Raw genomic sequence first — 18,449 nt, 5'->3', positions numbered from 1 at the left:
ACCAAGGGAGAAAACAAAGAAAACACCTTCTTAAAAATTAAAAATTAATTTTAATTTAATTTTGGCAGTTTGTATTACTTCAGAGGAGACTAAAGACATAAATGTATTGTGTATTGAGTTGGTGGTGTCTTTATACTTGTGCCTTTCTGTTGCCAGAAGACAGCTTGTTTCTTGTGTTAGTCTCTTGTTTCAAAATTTCAAATTCTGACAAAAGAAAGCAAAGCACATGCTTAACTGCTTTGCTCAGTACAGATTGCAATCAGCAACATTCTTTCAAATTCCACTCTGAAGCTTGCAATGTAAAGGCTTCATCCTGCCAGGCTGTGGTATTAAGTATCACATGGAAGGCCGTCATAATTCCAGTTCAGTGTAGCGAGGAGCATTTAAAGTTAGAGTAAACTCGTAATGCAAATGAACAAGAAAGTGCAGATGAGATGATGATGGCTTTTTTTCATTAAACCCTAACTGAAGGGCTAAGAGCCCTAATTTCTGCTGGTAGTCCTTCTTGTTTGAGCATCACAAGCTAAAGTACATAAATGTCATTTGGAGTAAGGAACAGATCTCTCCAGGACTCATAAACTGCTGGGAGTCCTCATCTTGCTGTGCTACACACAGGTCCCTATTGCTTGTCCCCTCTCCCTGGTCCCATGAATCCTGCTCTCTCTGCTGCACATTGGCTCTGCTTCCACAGGACGGATGGAGAGGACAGATGGAGAACACTGATCCAAATTCTTCAGGCTGAGGAGGGCCTAAGGCTCAGATTTTTCTCTTCCCAGGGAAGTGCTTCAACCCCTAGGATATCACATTGTTTCCTCTGCTACAGGATGTCAGAATGTTCTTTAATGAAAAATAAAGGACAATGCTAATGTTGTAATTTTACAGTTGCTCAAAGCATTCAGTTATGCTCAGTTGCTGTCTTGCTATTTCTGTGCATCAGCCTTCAAATAAATGGTATATTAAGAGGAAGGAAGGTTTTAACCCTACATCTTGACATACAGAGGTAGCATTGGAGGGATTCCTTGTCTTGCATGTTTGTTAAGGAATTCTATCTGGGTGGCTTCTGCATGGAGCTCTGAGATCTGCAAGATAACCTGTGCTGCCAGAAGGCTGAGCATACTGCTGCTACCTTGGAGGGAGTTTAGGAAGAGAGCAGTGGAGGATACTGCTGCAGAGGCAAAAGAGAGAGGCCATGATCCAGGAGATAGAGAAATGCAGGAGGAACAGAGCAGTGAACTCTGCATGGGCTTGTGGAATAAGAAGAGAGTTGAGGTGAGGGACAGTAACTCTGGTTCACAACCACCCTAAGCAACTTCCAGCCTGTTTTCTCATGGGTCTGTGATTCTGTACAGGGTTATGAGTCCACAGCTCCCCTCTCCCTGCAGCGTGGGTCAGACCTCTGTGTCTTGTTCTGGAGAGATGCACGTGCCTTTCACTGCAAAGATTCCTTTACATATGCTTAAGAGGGAGTTAATCTGGCCTTTCCATTTTTGCTACCACAGAGTGAAGACGATTCCAGGGAGATGGACAGCTCAAGCAAATGAAGGGGAGAAAGAGTTCTCATCCAGGTAGTCTCTAGCCAGCATTGCATCACATGTCCAAGTAAAAGCGTGAAAGGGAAAGGAAATGAGGAGAGGCAAGGAGGTAAGTGAAACTCCTGCATTTTTCATCAGTTTTTGTTCATGCAGGTTGCAGTCTTTTTGATAGGGACCATTAACTGTCATCATCATTCAGCTGTTCTAACTACACAACTATTTTAACTCCCTTGCACATATTGGCAAAATTAATACAGGTCATTGTTTAACACTTGGTATTGTCCATTTAACTGTAAGGAAATGAGAAGGAGCAGCTGTGCCAACATATTATTATTAATGTATTTGAAAACAGTGAGTAATCTACACAGTTCAGTTATGGGGATCCCCATGTCCCCAAGCCAGGATCACAGAGATTTACATTTTAATTGATATTTTATTCTGTAAAGGAAAATAAAAGCCCTCAGCTGCCTAAGTCCTTACAATTAATTAGGCACATAATACTCCATAAAGATTAACAGTGCCCTCCTCCCAGGAGCACTCAAAAAAAACCACCCCAAAAGGCAAAAGAAGCACTTTAAAATCTGTAAGCTATCAGTACAACATGTCTAACAACAGTTCATAATCCACAAAACAGCACATGCTTTGCAGTGAGTAATTACTCATTAGAATTGTCAGGCGTGGCATGAATTTGAGCACATATGGCATCCCTAATTTCTGTTGCCTGCTTTAACCTTAAGTCAGTAGTTCTTATGAGGGCACGCTGTTTGGTTAAGCGATTCACCAGTATGTAGGTCCTGCTCCACAAAAAAATATTTGCCTCTAGTTTTCCAGTTACAGACTGTGACAAAGGCAAGTCACGGCCGTACGTACATGGTTTTACAATCTTGACATCCAGGTGATTGTCAAGCCAGTGCCATTTTGCTTTTGTGTTCCACATGCACAGGCCAGCCCTACCCTTAATTTTCTAAATGTACTGGACTGCTAAGTAAAATTGCTGAGAGCTCGTTTCAGTACTTGAATGGATTTCTTCAGTCGAGTACCATGGCCCTGAAGGACTGGAGTACCTCCCTTACAGCCATGACATCCTCCAGACATTGTGGAGCCGTTACTGGTCATCCCATGTCAGCAAGGCAGTATAATCCCACCTACCATGCTGCGTCTTGTTCTGCTGCTCCTCAAGTGTTGATGGATGAGAATGCAGCATTCATCCTGTTTGCCAGATTTATCGTATGCTCTGTGCTCAGTCTCCATACTCAATGCCTTCGTATAATGATGAACTGTCTCTCTGATCTGGTGTCCCAAACCACAACTGCCAGTAAACACAGAACCAAACAGTGTGCAGGCCCTGCAAAGCCATATGCCTTGGCAGACTAACCCAACTTCTGCCCTTGAGCCTGCTAAGAAAAAGCAAGTCTCACAATGCACCACAGGGAATTGTCCTCCTGGGAACAGCTCTGCATTCCCATGGAGAGGGTGGATTTGCCCCTGCCAACTGCCATAAGACCATTATGCACAGCATGAGCACTGGTAACTCTTGACTGGAACCTGTTAGGCAAGGCGGCATGTGTGGGAGTGAAGGAAGTTTACCTGTCTCAAGCTTGGCATCCACATGTGCAGACATGTGGATACTTCTTAAGATGTACCTGCCTCGTAAGGTCAATTATTTTTGTACATTGAGTTATGGGGGTCAGGCAATCTTTTGGCAGATGTTGCTGGGTATGAATTTGGGCATCGGCCTATCCTGAAGAGATGTTCCCATGTAAACTGAACCAGATACTGAAAGGACTTAGTATCAAGAAGACTTCAGCTGGTGACATTCTTCTGTTAGAAGAAAATATCACAGAAAAGGTACTGCAGAACCAGAATACAATCTTCAGTGGCTTTTGCTGTCTAATGTTTGCAAATGGGCTCATACAAAATTAAATCTGGTTGGCGGCCGGTCACGAGTGGTGTCCCCCAGGGCTCGGTTTTGGGGCCACTTCTTTTTAATATCTTTATTGATGATCTAGATGAGGGGATCGAATGCACCGTCAGTAAGTTTGCAGACGACACCAAGTTGGGTGGGAGTGTTGATCTGCTTGAGGGTAGGGAGGCTCTGCAGAGGGATTTGGACAGGCTGGAGCGATGGGCTAAGGCCAGCTGTGTGAGTTTCAATAAGGCCAAATGCCGGGTGCTGCACTTCAGCCACAACAACCCCCAGCAGTGCTACAGGCTTGGGGAGGAGTGGCTGAAGAGCTGCCAGTCAGAGAGGGACCTGGGGGTGTTGATTGACAGCCGGCTGAACATGAGCCAGCAGTGTGCCCAGGTGGCCAAGAAGGCCAATGGCATCGTGGCTTGCATCAGAAATAGCATGACCAGCAGGGACAGGGAAGTGATCTTACCCCTGTACTCGGCACTGGTGAGGCTGCACCTCGATTACTGTGTTCAGTTTTGGGCCCCTCACTGCAAAAAGGACATTGAATTACTTGAGCGTGTCCAGAGAAGGGCAACGAAGCTGGTGAAGGGTCTGGAGCACATGTCGTACGAGGAGCAGCTGAGGGAACTGGGGTTGTTTAGTCTGGAGAAGAGGAGGCTGAGGGGAGAACTCATCGCCCTCTACAACTACCTGAAAGGAGGGTGCAGAGAGCTGGGGATGAGTCTCTTTAACCAAGTAACAAGTGATAGGACAAGAGGTAATGGCCTCAAATTGCACCAGGGAAGGTTTAGACTGGATATTAGGAAGCATTTCTTTACAGAACGGGTGGTTAGACGTTGGAATGGGCTGCCCAGGGAGGTGGTGGAGTCCCCATCCCTGGAGGTGTTTAAGAGTAAAGTTGACTTAGCGCTGAGGGATATGGTGTAGTTGGGAACTGTCAGTGTTAGGTCAATAGTTGGACTGGATGATCTTCAAGGTCTTTTCCAACCTAGACGATTCTGTGATTCTGTGAAATGGAGATTTCCTGGCATTTATTTCCAGACATGGGCATATTTTCTCATGGATGCCAAAACATAAATTTCTGGAACAAGAAGATTGGACAAAAACTCCAAATAAACCCAGTGCTTTGCCTAGTTAATAATAAAGCTGTTTTTAATAATAATATAGCAACAAAGAGAATGAGCTAAAATAGAAAAATCATCTGTTTTTAATATTCAAGAACTCATAATCATCTTTTCCCCTTTGAATGAGCTTTGACTATAGCATATACATGAATATTTTGGCTTAGTTCCAGCTCAGAGATTTAGAAGTGACTGAAGTAAAGAGCTGAGAAGGGAAAAAAATCTTGCAGCATTTCTGAAAAAAATTAGAGTCCAAATATATGTGAGAAATAGAGTCAATTCTCAACAGCAATGATCAGTATCGGTGCCACAGATACTGCCTTATGTAGCACAGTGAAAACATGTTTTTACCCGTCAGAACCAGCTGGAGTCCAGCAGCAGTAGGTGGCATCTGCACCCCACCCTGTGGTAGGGCTGCTGCGTTCCTGTGATTTCCCTGACAGAAGCACATGAAAGCTGGCACAGATGAGACACCTCACAACTTCTGCATGCACACCATGCCTATTACCTGCTCAGTCTGTATCTCCTGAATAAGTCAGGTTTGCTGTGTGCTAGCGTGCCACAACACCATGTTTGCATCTGCAAACTCAGTGTCCTCATCTGATCTGCACATGTCCAATAGTCTTTTCTTCAGGATGTCCAGCAGCTGGGTCTGAACCATCACTGCAACTGAACTGCCCAATGCTTAGAAGCAAGCAACAGTGAAGTCCTTCTAGTTTACCCAGTAGCCTTGTCCCAGCTCTTCACAGGGCTTAGTAGCTTAGCTGTAGGGTGGGACAAAGGCAAGAAACCTGCCTGGGCTGAGGAGGAACAGGAACTAGTTCCCCAGGAAACTGGAGTGCTGGGCAATGCCAGGCAGGGTCGTTAGTGTGACTGTCGTTTTCGCTGTCTGCATCTGTGTTATCTAGAATTTTGGCCTATCCATCTGAAGTATCCTAGCTTCTCATGCCCTCGAACTAAGTAAAACTACAGTTAAAAACATGAATAATAAATATATTTTCTGTCATTTACATCTTCTGAGTAGTTCTATGGACTTAATGTTAAAATGGTGTGCAAGCAAATTTGATGCCTAACATTATCACAAAGCAAGCTAAACTGGTAAAGGTTTGAAGTAATACTTCAATAAAAATTGAAGTAATGTCTTCTTCCAGAGACAGTAATTATCTGTCCTCCAGTAAAGGACAAAATTGCAAACAGATCCTCCTAGGTATGTTGTAAAGAATTTCTGCTTGCTTCAGACAGTTTAGACAAATTTAATTTTTTAATTTGGCTTTATTTGTCTTATTTCAGAAGTTTATTGAAGAAACATTTTTATCTTCACCTTCCTATGAGAAGGACACAGGTTTGAACAATAAAGATTCTAATTAGGTGTAAGGAAAAAAGTTATTGTAATGGTGGTCAAACACTGGAAGAGGTTGCCCAGAGAAGCTGTGGACTCTCCATCCTTGGTCCTATTAAAAACTTGGCTGTACATGGCCCTGAGCAACCTGACCCTCTTGGACAGGCTCAGAGCAGTGGGGATGGACTAGTTGATCTACAGAGGTCCCTTCCAACAGCCTTATGTTACAGAGGTAGCATTTCACATCTATTACATCTGGAAAGATGCCCAAACCCAGAAAGCTGCTGCAAATCATGTCCCTCCATTCCTGGCTGCAAACATTTTGCTTTGTAAGTGATGTCACCCCTAAGAGCTATTAAGGCAAGATTACATGCAACACATCTCCCGAAGAGCTGGATTCTCATCTATCAACATAACAGTTTTTTCTTGTAATCCGACGAATGTAACTAATGTAGCCTTGGGCAAAACAATTTTAATTCATGTGCTGTTCTGTTAGTTTTGGCAAACCTGCATGTGCTGCTGCTGGTTGTGTCCCTGGTTCTGTAAACCCTGACCCGCTTTCTTAATTTTATTGTCCTGTACAGTCAGACATAATAAAAAAAGTAGAAATATTCACATTAGTAAGGCTAAGCCACTGCACACGTGTTTGTAAATTGTCTGCATTTGTACACCGCTTCACACAAGCGGGCTCCAGTCTGGCCAAGCTCCTGCTGGGCGCTGCTGCAGTCTAGGTGTAATAATGTGGGGGTGTTCAATATTACCTTGACTGCACTGAGCTACTGACCTCTGAATAGAGAATATCAGTGGTTAAATAATTTCCCATTATGCTGGATTTATATTATAAAATACTGATTTTGACATAAGCCCCTACTGCTAAAGTTATAAGCTAAAGTTATTGATCAACCCCCCTTTGTTTGCGGGCATAAAGACTAGTGGTGAAGTTCCTTATATAAACTGGGAACAGATGAAACCCTAACAGCTGAACAGATCAGATAGTGGGCAGGGAGGGTAAAGCTGTCAGTCATGATGCAGATGGAGTTACACTAAATTAGCATTTCCTTTGGAAAGTAGCAGGAAGATAAAATTAATATATTGCAGTAAAGGGGAAATACTTTATATTCCATCATCATCTACTACAGCCTGTTAAATAACTATTCATGTGAAAAAAACCCCACCAAATTAAGGGAATTAGTTAGTCTGCAGACAGTTTATTAAGGAGTTAATTAAAAATAATCTGAATAATTTTGAACTTAAACAACTGCTTGAACCCAGATGTTTTATTTAGTCTGGAAAAAACCTACCATTTTACCCATAATTAAGATGGGTGAGTGCCATGACACGTGGAACTACAGGCCATGTAGTCTGCCCTGCGGAGAAACTGGAGAGAACATGCTGTATAGAGTATCATAACTAATGCCAATCAGCAAGGTAAGGGCAGACGCTGCCCCAGTACGAAGGCTGTGGAATGGATGTGGCTTCTTCCTAACCCGGCTAACATCAGATCATGTAATACTGTCTGCTGGCAGGAGCCAAAGGCTTCCCAGCTCTGCACAGTGCTGTAACGTCTCTGTAGGTTCTTAGCAACTGATGCATTTTGCCGAGAGGCTGAAGAGAAGACCACGTGTTACACCATGAACCCAGAAATCCACATCTGAAGCAAATGGCATCAAATACATTTGGACAGAATTACCTATTTGGTTAATAAACTCTGAAACAATTACTTGATGTAATAGACTTTCTGAAGGCATTTATAAGACATTAAATATGTCCTTGTTAACTTTTTGATACAGAAAATTACAGCATATGAATAACTTCCATGCTGATTCACAAGCTTCTAGGTGTATGACAATAAAAACAGCATAGATATTTGATGGAAAAAGTGTATAGGCTTAGGTTATTCAGTAAAGCTTCTGCTGGAGCAGAATTAAATTAGTATATAATAACATTTTCACATTAGAAGAAAAAGTCAAGTAAAAAACAGTCAAGCAAGACAGGTAATGTCTGCAGAAAATCTGATGTTGCCCTTCAGGCGTTCAGCTTAGTGTCTGTGAGCCGTAGTTGTTCATCATGATCCTAAAGCCACAAAAGGAAAATTAGTCTTTGCAATATTAGATCACAATGTGTTTTCTTACCTGAATGTAAGATAAATACATATTTTTGATTAGTAATAGAAATGAAACTGGAAAAAATTATTAAAGGAATGTCATAGTGGCAACAATCTTTAACATTCTTTATCTGAAGAAAGAAACAAGGTGCCTGTGTAAACCGTGCTCTGCATCACCCAGTGGAAAGCAGGAGTGACTGTGCCAAAGTCTAAACTACATAACATGAAACTGCTGGCAGTGGGAGTTAAATTGGGCTACGCAGTTTCTTTAAATGCAATAGATTTGATCAGTCTGAGGGACTGCAGAGGGTGTGCAGTCATTTCTTACTTTGCTAAGGGAGAGGGAGAGGCACTGCTGGCGCAATGATGTCAGCGAGGTGGAATAATTGCTGAGGTACCTGTCTCATTCCATCTGTGCTAATGGAACTGCTCAGCTGTTAATGGATTATTACACTGCATACATCTACCACGAAATACGCAGGCAGCTGATCCAAAATTCACATGAAATCTGTAATATTCTGTTAAAAGGGGAGAGATTCGATGAGTACTGACAGAAGGTCATCATTTGAAGGTTTTCAGCCCCAATGCATGCAAATACACACTGATATAAAGACAATACACTTCCTGATTTTTTTTTTTTTTTTTAGTTCTATTACCTCCCGAGCCTTTAATGGGATTCCTTCCTTTGCAGTCAGCGGAGAGTGGATGATGTCCTTATACAGAGCTTGTATCTGCATTACATAGAGCAGTTGTTTTTCATCAAAAATGATCAGTAAGATGGAAACAGTACACAGATACTTTTAAAAAGGGAATGTTTGGGATAACCTTTAACTGGAAACTGGGACGACTTAATTTCTCATGTTCTTAACCAGTTCTGTAATTCCCAGTCTTTAAAATGAGTTAAGTAAACTGACAGCCCCACAGGTCTGACTGCATGGAAGCTGTGGGTTTGTTCACACTTTTAACATACCATTAGTTGTCTACATTTACATTCAGACACTCAGGACACTGAGTCAACATCTTCCTCAAATACCATGAGGCCTTCTGCATACATCCCTAACCTACTGCACAAAAAGGAGAAGTGGAAAAAAAAAAGTTGAAACTCTTGAAATAAATAGATCTACAGTTTTCCTTTGCTTCTCAAAGCATGTTCAAAAAGTCTGAGAAGTCCATGAAGTTACTCACAAGTTTAAATTACATTATTCTTCATGCATGGAGTGCTTAGCACCTAGGAAAATGCCTGAATTTCAATGGCATTGCTCACATGAATGAATTTACTTCTTTGTGTCTAGGCCCTATCTTCAGATCACACCAGATAATCCCTTGAGGAGTTGTTCTGTCATTCAACCTAAAGCTTGCCGATGCAACTTTTATTTGGAATTTTGTCTGAATACAGATACCTGCTACCTCAGGTTTGTGGATTACAATTGCTACATGTTTCCAGCCAGAAGTACAATGCAAAAACTCCCGTTATAAAAACCTGGAAAGGGCAAATTCCTTTTACACAAGGAATTACTAAAATAGACATTTTTGGAACACAGTTGCTCCAGGATCTCAAACGTAATTTTACTTTGTGGGAAATAGGATCTCCAGGATGCACTGGGGACGAACAGAAGAGAGAGGGGAACATGCTTTTAAAGCTCTTCATTGTCTTCAAGATATTTTTTTAAATGTGCCTACTGTGTGAGGTAAGGATTAATTTCCAGCTGGTTCTTTGAATAATTTACTCTTAAAATGTCTGAAACATCACTTATAAAAGGAACATGTTTGAGACCACATTAACACGCATTTCAAACCACTGTCACCAGACTGTTCACTACCACAGCTTCACGTATGGTGCATGCAAGGCCAATTCTTGTTCATTAAGTGTTAGTCCTTCCTTAGTACATTATGACTAAAGGTAGCACTCTGCTTCTGCCTGGCTATACACAGAGTGACGCAAACACTAGGACATAAGAATGAAAACCGTAAGGGAAAGCTACCTTGAACTGTTAACACTTCTGCTGATGAACAATGTTAACATCAGGATATCACTACAAGCAGGCAGCAGGACAATAAAGATTGGCTTTTGTGTCCAGACCAAATCTTGTTAACTTCAATCCCGGGCAGATCTGCAATTTAATCTGGATAAAGATTACACAGCAATTTACAAATGACAGCATTAATCTGCCTGTAACAAATATATTTTTTTCTATTATTAACAAATTATGTAAAAATGAATTCTGCTTTTTTTGGTAATCTGTTTCTTTCCATGTGTACTTCTGCAATGAGTCACTTTTTAAAAAATCTGTTCTTTAAATTTTCTATTGCTAGATTTTTCTGTGATGGTAGCAATGACTCCACACACAAATGAGATTCACATACAGGGCACTACTATAAAGGCCACATATGCTTATAGCACACAATCATTTTAAGGCTTAATTTCTGGACATGCTGAAGTACAAAGGGGTAATATTACAGTTACCATTTTCAGTGCAAATGGTGACATCCACCTGGAATGTATTTAGGATGACTTATTACCTAGTTAGCGGTACCTAGTACACTTAAAAACTCGGTAGTATTATACCAGATGAGGAAATCTGACTAAAGACTGATAAACAAATTGCTTTTAAAAATGGGTGGTGGCTTCAGTAAAGTTAATGAACAGCCTGAGAAGAGAAAGTCCATTGCACACTATTTACTAGCCCTTTCTTGGGACTGAATTTAAAAATCGCTACATCTGACAAACGTCAAGTCTTAAGCCAGGCAACTCCAGCACAACCTCAAGGCTACGGAAATTTGGACAGGTCAGATGAATTGCATCACCTGCCAGCGTGAGGCAGTACAGCATGTGCTGAGCTTGATTGGCTCTGCCCGCTCCAGCACAGGCTGCTGGGCCGGAGGCAGAGACAGGGCACTCGTGAAAACCAGCATGCTATTTCAAGGATGGAGATACTCATCTGGAGGGTTACAGGGCTGATAGTTACTGTCACTGTCCTTTTCTATAGCAAGACCTGAAGAGTCTTCAGAGCACTCTCCCCAAAACAGAAACAATAGAGGTGAAAACGCCTTTTGGTTGCTGTCCTGTTCCACACAAAGGATGTCTTCATTTTAGGCACTCTACAGGGAACGTTTATGCTGGATTTCTTCTTCTGCCTCACTTATCCCATCTGTGTTGTTTCTTATTAAGGGATGCCAAGAGGGAAATTTTCATTACCCTTCTGTCCTCGTTATCTTGTTCTCTTCCTTGCTCCAGGGCACGGCTGTTAGCAACAGAATGGAAACCACCACAAGGCCCTTGACTTCCCAGTAAATATTCTCAGCACTGACAATGTGCATGTTTTTGTGCCTCTCCCCTCCACCCCCCCTGCTGCCAGGGATTTGTACGGGTGGTGCTCTGCTCTTGCCCGCCTTCTCTGTGCCCAGGGCAGACCCTTCAGTGCTGCAAGTCGCTGCACCTTGCTCAGGCAACTGCTGCTCTGCCCGGCTGTGCTGTGGGCTGCAGCCCTGCCACCCTCCCTCGCCCCGGGGACACCCATCTCACCCCGGGGACACCCTGCTGAGGAGGACCGACTGAAATAACAAAGGTTGCAGCATTAGGGCTTTTCCTTTGGATCACATTTTTGTCTTATGGTCAACATGGTACATGTAGTTGCTTATCAAGTCTCGCTATTAGGGACAACCCTGCTTCCCCTTTGCCCCTTACACTATCAATTTCTCAGGACGACAACTCAGATTCACCGATTCCTGGGTCAGGATTAAGGTGAAACAACACCAGGGATTCTTCAATTCACACAACTCAATTTTTATTCTCTCACAACAGATAATTGGCATGAAACTTTATCAGAGGTCTTTGCATCCTCTGCAACAGGCATTAAACTTACACCGACTAGTGGCAGATCTTATAACATACCCTGATAAGTCTTAAACATGCTCAGACAAGCCTTAGACATGCCCGAACAAGCCTTGCCTTATATGTGGGCATACAGAGTAAAAATGGGAGGGAAAAGGGAAGAGAGGTAAAGAGAGAGAGACAAAAAGTAGGATTTCACCAGTCTTGGTTCCATCGTTGGTCCAGCCAGCCCAGGGGTCCAGTTCTGGTGGGGTGCAGCCACCTGGGGCTTTGACTTGTGTCCTTTTATAATTCCTTGCCCCTCCTCCATGTGGGCACTTGGACTCGTTAGACTAATTAGGCATCATGCGCAGTTTATACTTCTAGAGTTCTCCTTGCTTTTAGCACATGTGCAGTTTGTACCTTCAGATTCTTCTGGAAATGAGTCGGTGGGCTGGGGGGTCATTGGGGAGTTACTCCCCCCTCCTTGCGGGTGTGACCGTTGTTTGACCTTTCGTGAAAACGGCTTCTCTATCGGTGGTTCACAGAGTCACTCAGGATAGGGAAGTTCAGCCTCTGAAAAGTGTGGTCCCACCTCTCCAGGACCCTCTCCTCTCACCGCGCCTCCCTGCCATCACCTGCACAGCCCCGGCCTTTCCACAGAAACAGTTTCCTTTGCCAAAGTTCTTTACCAGATGGTTGAGACATTAACTGTGGTTTCATTGGACGGTCACACATGAGCAGGGCTGCTCTGGTTGCTCTGACTCCTCTAAACACACTCAAATATTGTGATAGTGGTCACCCACCAGGTTGACAGTGTTGGGGATCATCTTCCTGGTATTCGTACAGGGACACATTTTGTTGCTTTTCAGACACATTATTAGGAATATACGGATTGCTTATGAAAACTTCTGGTAAGCATCATTGTACTAAAAGGCACATTAAGGGACAGCTTTCTGTTCACAAAAAAGCAGCCAAATACCCCAGCTTTTATTGAAGCAAAGTGGTTTTTGGACCCCAGATTTACTGTATGCCACTAAAGATGTGCCCAAGCATGCTAAAACCTGACACATAGGATATGTTTCATGGACCTCCTCCCTGCACTATCACCTGTAAGGTTTTATGAAGGAACTGAGAAGCCACAAAGCACAATGCACCCAGTTCCCTCAGCCACCCTCTGGAACAGCATCACCTGCACCTTCAGATACCCACGTGCAGGTTCAACACTACTGCCGGATACCTGCCCGCAAGGAGAGTGTACATGGAAATATTTCTCTATTATTCACCTTCTTTATTCATCTCTGCTATCTTTTCTACTCTGAACTTCCACTACTTCTCACCTTCCCTTACTTTTGATAGTTTGGAAGCACTTTTTTCCCAGCTGAAAGAACTACAAGGAGCGAACGATGAACCACAGTATTTACATACTTTACCTTTTACATTGTGTGTACTCCAAAGTGTAAAAAGAAAAGCAGCTGTATTTTCCTTGAAGATGGCAACTGAATTCTATCATATTAAAGCATACCAAAAGCAAATGAAAAAGGACCCAAGTTCTGTCGAGGACTTCTCTACATGGGAATGTTATTTCCCATTAGGAAGGGTACATATTTGAACAGCTGCTGAACTCCCATGTTTATTTTGCATCACACACACTTGAACTGTTCATTCATTTTAAAGCAACCTAAGATAATTCATGCAAGTCTCTTGGACTTGCACCGTGGGTGTTGTTATTTGAGGAGTGCTGTCATAATGAATAGCTCTCTGCATTTATTAGTAAACCAAGGTCTTTGGCACCAGGTTTTTGTAAATTTAAATTTATTCACAAACCTAGTAAGACTGTACTAAAATAGGCCTTATTTTATTCTCCATGTGATCACTGCTGTTATGAGACTAGTTTGATTATCAATTGCATGTAATACCTCACATTAACATACTTCCTCATGTTACGATGTACTGAGCTCTGCCATCATGACTCAGAATTATTTTACTAATGCAGCTTTTCAGTAGCTAGCAATCACTGAAACATTTCATTTTGTGCTACTGTATTCCACAGATGTAAACCAGTTTACCTCTACATCAGCAACTTTTACATTCTCAGCAAAAGAAAAAAATTTAAATTCCAATTGTGTCATTTTCCCAACACTGTCATATGCCCTCTCAGCTATCTCAGAAACTGCTTTTTAATACCTTCTAGGAGAAAGGCTCTCCTGTGCTTCCAGGAAAAGGAGGCAAGCAGCTAGGACCCATTTCCCCTCACCCAGCTTCAGTTATCCAGAACTTGGCTTGTCTCAGCTTCTAGGCTCCCTCTTCAGTCAGTGGAAAGGGACAGGCACCTTCAGGGATTCATCTGCATATTCTAGGCACATCTTCGGATGAAGTAAACCACCTTCCAGAGTCATTTCTCTCCATCAGCTAGAGAGGTAGCCTAGACAATCTAGCTGAAGCACAGCTCTCAGGCACTGATGTTAGCAGATGACAGAGAGGAATCTCCTGTTCAGTTCTCGCACTTCCACGTCATCTGCACCTTCCAGTTAGGCAAGAGGAAGAGAAGTCATATATGAAGAGCATTGAAGAAAAACAAGTAAAGGTGAGAAAAGTGACTAATTCTTGTGGGCTTTTTTTTGTTTCTGTGTGTTTATGTTTATTCTTTTTAAACTAAAAATGGTTTCCCCATTTTGCCTTTGCTGACTGTATTCTTTCATTACCTATAGTCTCTTCTGGCTCCTAATTTTTTCTTCCTTGACATTAGTATTCCTTAAAAGACCTATTAGTTCTAGACCAGAACTATTCATTTACGCCTTTTGGAAAAATTCCAAGCCTTTCCAGATTTAACATTTCAACAGCACTTTGTCCTCTATTTACATACAACTTAATTCCACGGTCTGCAGTTTGACTTCTGTCCTGCTACAGCACATCACCTTCCCACTTACTGTACTTCTGTGAGACACTGCACTGGAAGTGTTTCCTTTTGCTCTTCTAGAACAATTCTCAAGAAGCCGGCACTGAAATATCTTTAAAGAGATAGTGAAACATAACGACACTTAAGGCTGTAAGGAAATTTAAGCAGTTTAAAAGGATTATTTTACACTCCCACTCTTCACCATGTGCTGGAAGAACACCCTTCCCCACAGCTTAGAGACATATTGCAATTTTCCTTACCATTACTACTATAAAAAAGCCAATTGTTTAAATAATCAGAATATATAATTTAACAAGCCTGGTAAAACTGAGACAAAGGAATTGTTTCTGAATCTGTGAATGAATGCTGACATTCTCTTTTGTTAGTTTCAAAAAACCAATATTGCTTTTTAAAAGACTCTGTTTCTTATTAAGACTTAGAATATTCATTATTCTGGTATCTGAGCTCCAAAACATGCAGCACAATACTCCTTGACACCTTGAAGCTATTTTATTTAAAGAAGGAAAATCTATTAAACTTTCATAAACTTTCAAAAGTCTATAAACTTTACTTTCAACATTGTCAAGTCAAGGTTGCAGAAGACAGTAAATAGAAGGTGAAGTTGCCTGCACACTCTGAATTCTATTTCTTGCTCCACACTGATCTAATGTCCTTACTGGAATAATGGGCCCCATGGAAAAAAACACGATCACAGGTGGTGTTGAATACAGGTTGTAATTACAGCCTCATATTTTTTTTTTTCCCTTTGGGTGCAGACTGGCCATTTTTCAGAAGGATGAAGGATAGACACAATTAACAGGGCTCCCACTCCCCATTATCTGGAAAAACACTCACAGCTTATCTGTGAGGCCTGATCAGCATGGCACTGGGCAGCATCCGGCCTGCTCGTGTCCTGGACTACTGAGCTGGTATGACTTGAAATAATTAGGCTCATGTCAGAGGCCCACAGTTTGATCTTCAAAATGTTACTACGTAGTTGGTAGGGATGTAACTTTTATTAGATAAAGTGCAGTTAAACAGCTGTTATGAAAAAAATGTGGAACTAGCGGAAATAACAAATGAAACATATAAAAATTCTTGCCCAGCAACTCCTGCATCTATCAGTGATTGACTGTGACCTGACCTACATACACTGCACCAGTGTGGACAGATGAACAACAGCAATCTAAGGGGAACGTAAAAACATTAAAAATAGTCAGTGGAAGACTATAATAAATGATATAAGGGATTGCCACTCTAACAAAGTGTTCATATTCTGAAATACTAGTACAACTGCTGCATACTTTTACTTGTGATCTAAATGCAGCCACCTACAAGTTAAGGTACATCTTTCAAAAAGTAAAGACCATCCATTAAGGGAACTCTTGCTGCCATGGCAGAGAATCCAGCTGTTGGGACCACTGCAAGGTTGAGACCACTGGGCTTTTCCAATGGCTTCACTGGATTTTTAAAGGTATTTTTTAAATTTTAACACTTAACTGTTTGTGTTAAATAGCTCAGGAATTGTCTGCTTTACAGACTACCTCTTTCTCAGTCTCTTGCTCTTCTTAAGCCCATAATGGCTAATACAATATTTAGAGGGAAGAGGAGAAAGAGGAATTTGTAATAGTGTTCCCGTGTTCTCTGACATGCTCCTCAAGACATGGTGGAAGCCACCTGTCTGGCTTCTGTAATTTCTTAGTAAGGCAAGGAATTAATAAATCAGAAACTGCCATGCCAAAGTCTTTTTCTGGGAAAAGACTGTTCCTGTAAACAGAACTGAATAACTGGAACAGGGTTTTCATGCAAAGCAACACTTTGTTTGACTGTCTCTAAAAGAAAGAGACTGACTCTCAACTGTCTCTGTCATTGCTACTTCTGCATGCAGTGGCTGATCCTCTTTTTTTGCATATCTTCAAAAAAATTTATGTAAATTTTTGTCACCATAAAAATGAAAGATGATTTTAACCAATAGTGAGAACGCTGTTTTCTCCCATTTTCCTCATTCTAGCTCATCAGGCCCTATGACTTCATGAGAGAGATGACTAGAATATTGAAGTTAAGACCTCTGGAACAACCAGCTCTGCCAGCACATCAAGGTGCCAGAAGAAACTGTTCTAAAGTTGCAAACTCTACTTAATCCTGCACAATTCTAATGGGTATGTCTCTCTTCAAACAAAGTTTTCAGTAGCAGCTGGGTAGGCAGAAAGAAAGGTGAAGCATAAGCACTTCTCTGAAAGCACTTAAGACTGTCAGACACTATTCTTAGTAACTCAGGGAAAAGGTTTTCCCATTTTAGTTGTGGATGATATGAGTTACAGTAAGAACAGTTATCAGTGAAAAGAATATGAGTTTCTCCACTGGCAAAATGTAGTTGTTGGGTGAAAGATTTTTTTTTTTCTTCCCTCAAAAATGTGTACTTGCCCTTTAGACTAAGAACTCTTCTAGAAAAATAAACACCATATATGATAATAGGCATTTATCATTTGACTTCTGCTGAGTAATAAAAGCACAATGTTCAAAGATAAATCAAGTAGTTTCCACAAAAGTAAACTGATGTCAACATGCAAACTTTACAGTTAAAAATTATTAAACATGTACCTATTAAGTATCACAGTATAACCAATCGTCTGCTACTTTGCTATGCTAAAAGTTCTGAATTAGATCTTGTGATACAGTAATCATCATCCATCTCCACTGTGATCTCTTCACTGTTCTCTGAAGAGAGCATGAGCATACTGACAAAGAATGAGGTTGGCAGGAAGTCTGAGCAGGGGTACGTCTGAACAGTGGTTTGAGAGATGTAGTATGGCACAACACAATCCTGAAGCAAGACTCTTTCAACAGGCAACAACTAGGACAGATTCTTAGTTAAACAACTCCCTGAGTTTGATGTAGAATATTGGCAGGGCATCACTGGTGCTGGTATTTTCAGCAACACCAACCATCTATTCTGGCCTGTCATGAGTGAACACAGTTTAAGCAGCACAGTATTGTGCTGAGGAGGCTGGGCTGAATAGTCTGGAGTGCTGCAACTCAGATGGGACACACTCACACGGGACAGTTTGAGAGAGGTAATTCTGGGTTCACCACACTATGTGTCACCGTACAGTGTACCCTTATGTAGCATCTGGCTTTGATGTTTTACCATGTTTGCCATCTTTTAAGTTACAGTATCTACATATTGTGTGTTGCAGAGGAAATAAGTACAGGGCAGACCAGGAATGGAAGTGATGAGCAGACTGTAAACAAGCAAACAAAAGCCTGATATCTTTTTTCCCCTCTGTTTGTTTCTCTGTAGGCTACAGTCCTATCCAAAATACTTCTGTCTGTACAAAAAGCCATCTTGTTGTACTGGCAGTTCCTAAACGCACTGGCAAGTTGTCCAGCTATTTCTAAAGTGTTGTGTGGCAAGACTTCATCACCAAGGAGAGGACAAGAAAAAAAAAAACACCACTGTTTAAGGGCACAGCACAGTGCCCAATGAAGCTGACTGCAGGAATACTTCTAACCCATCAGTTATTTTTAACTTTGTCAAAATAAAACAAGATACTTTATTCTACAGTGTACTTGAAGAAACACAAACTGTGGTTTTAATTTTCTTTCTTTTAACCCACCATTTCAGACATTGTTCTAACATACACCACAGCACATAGCTGGACTGCAGTGGAAAACCAAGAAAATCCTGTGTGATCTCAGCTGTATACACAAAAGGCCTTAAAAACTGG

General features: G+C 41.6%; 1 long non-coding RNA gene across 1 annotated transcript; it reads left to right on the top strand.

Annotated features, from left to right (window-relative positions):
- The first annotated feature begins 1,627 nt into the window (after positions 1-1,627).
- On the top strand, positions 1,628-16,764 carry LOC141944072 (uncharacterized). Its single transcript, XR_012629147.1, has 3 exons — positions 1,628-1,641; positions 9,596-9,699; positions 16,733-16,764. It is a non-coding gene; the product is annotated as an uncharacterized LOC141944072 (long non-coding RNA).
- The last annotated feature ends 1,685 nt before the right edge of the window (positions 16,765-18,449 follow it).

The sequence above is a fragment of the Strix uralensis genome, chromosome 5 (assembly GCF_047716275.1).
Source record: "Strix uralensis isolate ZFMK-TIS-50842 chromosome 5, bStrUra1, whole genome shotgun sequence".
In the NCBI taxonomy this organism is placed as follows: Eukaryota; Metazoa; Chordata; class Aves; order Strigiformes; family Strigidae; genus Strix; species Strix uralensis.
This window is presented reverse-complemented; position numbering and strand designations above follow the sequence as displayed.